This window comes from Tigriopus californicus, chromosome 4 (assembly GCF_007210705.1).
Source record: "Tigriopus californicus strain San Diego chromosome 4, Tcal_SD_v2.1, whole genome shotgun sequence".
Taxonomy (NCBI): Eukaryota; Metazoa; Arthropoda; class Copepoda; order Harpacticoida; family Harpacticidae; genus Tigriopus; species Tigriopus californicus.
Window position 1 is genome coordinate 1,427,434 of NC_081443.1, and position 1,628 is coordinate 1,429,061.

A 1,628-nucleotide genomic window follows, 5' to 3' on the forward strand; every position below is an offset into this window, starting at 1 on the left:
GCATTGCGTTCTTCTTCCAATGAGACTGACCAAAGTTTGCTACTATAATGTAAGCCAATTTTCAATTGAATCAAACGACAAAGTGAAAGGTTATTATCTCTCAAAGTGCAGTACATAACTCTACACAAAATGAATGAGCTAGCCCTCTTCTGGTATTTGACTATCAGAAGAGGGCAAGCTCATTCTTCATATGCTTGGTACTTTATTGAACTTTGCGAGGTCATAAACTTTGTTCCAGTGGTTCAATCAAGCTTTAAACTAAAATGCGTAGTAATTGTACCCACTTGTGGTCCATCTCGTTTGAACGAAAACGCAATGCGTTTATTCCCTTTAAAAGTGCCAACTTATTACCTTAGTATTCTCGTCCATTTATGTAGTGGTACGTACATAAGCCAATAGCAAAAATCGGTTTCTTTCTGGAACTACGCCTGACAATCTTTCAGCTTCCGGAAATGACGGGAAAACGATAATTTGGGCTTGAGCAGATTTATCCAATAATTGCGGTGGAAGAAGGATATTGATAACATCCCATATTCAATGGTATGCTATGAAGTGCAACTAATCAAGGCAAACACCAACATTTGATTGGTCATCGGAATGAAAATAGCTTCCTACGGGCGATCTTTATCGAAACCGTGAGTACAATTTGTAGTAATAGGGGTAGTCCGCTTAACTGCTATAATATGAAACAACTTAAGGGCATAATAAGTATTTTTGATATTTATGCTTTAGCAGCATTGCATCGGCGAAATGTTTTACACGGTGTGCCTCAAAGAAGTTTATTTTGTACATAATGTTTTCCATAGCTCATCCCACGTCTTCAATTTCATGGCTTGCAGTATTTCTTTCTCGATTGAAAATCTAGATCTTTTAGACGTTTGAAATCTCTCATCCTTTCGTTTTGGGGAAACAAGCATGACATTCCTCAGACATCCACGGAACATCTCAGTTCTCGAACTTTTTGAAAAAATTCCGACGACATATTACGGCACAATCCAATTTGTTTTGAGGATGAAATTTGGAACATGAATCCGATAGTTCTCAGCATTTCTTGGCCAAAGTGGAGGCACTACCATTTTAGTAAGACTTATATTTCATATGATAGACTCTGGATGTGGTCATAGTAATGAACAAACACTCTGAAAGAATATAGAAGCATTGCATGTTCTTAAAATCAACAATCATTGATATTAGATAGATGGTGACGTGAGAGATGAAGGATCGAAAAGAGTGATTCGTGGGATTCGCAGCTATTCAATACTGTTTGTTCCAAGGAGTGCGTACTTTTTGCAGGTCAATGGTATCAGAGCACGCCAAGAAAGGTGATTGATTGATTGATTGATTGATTGTGTTTGAATGGTTCCAACAAGAATATGTAGATACTGATTGATAAGAGTGGAGATTCATTCCGCAGAACAGAAGCAAGATTTATGATTGATTGTCAACATCGCGCTTGATTGTCCCTGTTCCATCCATGATTGCTTTGGGAAGTTTAGGATTTAGGGGAGGCCATTACACAGAAGTAGAGGCATGTGAATAGTAAAAAGTTAATCAGTAAAGAAGCATAGATCTGAAAATAGTACTATTTACTCGAGGCCAAATCTCAGGGGTCTGAAGTAGGATCATAG